Consider the following 1,307-nt stretch of genomic DNA (forward strand, 5'->3'; position numbering starts at 1 on the left):
TTTTTTTTTTTAAACTATAGTCCGGCCCTCCAACGGTCTGAGGGACAGTGAACTGGCCCCCTGTTTAAAAAGTTTGAGGACCCCTGGGATAGAGTATCTAGAAAATGTTGATGACCAATAAAATGTTTTCAAGTTTTTTTAAGAAAAACTTTAACTTCCATGGCATTAAGCATGTTGTTATAGATGTATCATGAATTGTTAATTCCACAATTTCTTGATGAATCCTTCTTAAATAATGACAATTCATTAAGCTGCTGGAGTTCCTAAACACGTGGACTGCTTATCAGACAGCTTGAAACATGATTCTGTCTTTAAGACTTGGGTTATTATTGCCCTGGCCAGTGTGGTTCAGTGGGTAGTGTCCACTGGGGCACCAAAGGATCTCCGGTTTGATTCCCGGTCAAGGGTACATACCTGGGTTGCAGGTTCAATCCTTGGCCCCAGTTGGGGCATGTGCAGGAGGCAACCAATTGATGTGTCTGACATCGATGTTTCTCTCTCTCTCTCTTCTCTTACTTCGGGTGTTATTGTGTTCATGTCTTTTTGCTGCTTGTTTACATTTTGAAAGGAAATTTATGTCTAGCTTGGACATGGCCAAATAGCATAGGAGATCTTGCATCTATTAAGTTTAAACCTCTAACAGTGAAAAAGTGTTGGCTTGGTTTCCCAAACATATAAATATTACTGTAATTCAGGATGTTCTTTACCAGTTTGAGGGGTTGATGAAGCTAGACAGCACTGGGTATGCACCCCCAGATAAATCTCAGCTATGTCACAATTATCTATAGTTGTAGACCTGCATAGTCCGAGTGTGTAAACTGGTCAATACAGGGATTTTTAAATTAATTGCAAGGCCTCTTAGTCTTCCATTTTAAGTTCCCAATACTTAATCTTTTAATTAGAAAAGGCAGTGTAATTACAGAGTTGGCCTTGGGGGGAGGTGGGGAGAAATACCCAGTTAATTTTTCAGAAAGATAAGTGACAGTTCTTCTGTTTCTAGTATCAAGGAAATAAGCTACACCAGGAAAAGGGCTTTAAAAGCCCTTTTTTTAATAAAAAGTTGTCAGCACAGAGATTTACAGCCTGGAAAGTAAGCAAAAGTCCCTCTGCTGTTCTTTGCATTTCTTACACTCTCAGTCCCATTCAGGTGATAAAGTTGTAGTTGTTTTTTACTCTAGTGTATATTATAAAAAGATCTTTGAAGACTCAATTACAGGTTTAACTGAATGGATAAATGTTTAGTATGATAGGCAAATTTCAGTCAGTGAAGGGTCACTAATAATCCTATATAATAAAAGCCTAATATG

General features: G+C 38.2%; 2 protein-coding genes across 2 annotated transcripts in view; one reads left to right on the top strand and one right to left on the bottom strand.

Moving 5' to 3' along the window:
* Nucleotides 1–1,307, bottom strand: part of CENPL (centromere protein L) — a 36,002-nt gene that overhangs the window by 29,176 nt on the left and 5,519 nt on the right. The window lies entirely within an intron of this gene.
* The window catches only part of DARS2 (aspartyl-tRNA synthetase 2, mitochondrial), a 23,869-nt gene that overhangs the window by 7,630 nt on the left and 14,932 nt on the right, over nt 1–1,307 (top strand). The window lies entirely within an intron of this gene.

This window comes from Myotis brandtii, unplaced genomic scaffold (assembly GCF_000412655.1).
Source record: "Myotis brandtii unplaced genomic scaffold, ASM41265v1 scaffold250, whole genome shotgun sequence".
Classification (NCBI taxonomy): domain Eukaryota; kingdom Metazoa; phylum Chordata; class Mammalia; order Chiroptera; family Vespertilionidae; genus Myotis; species Myotis brandtii.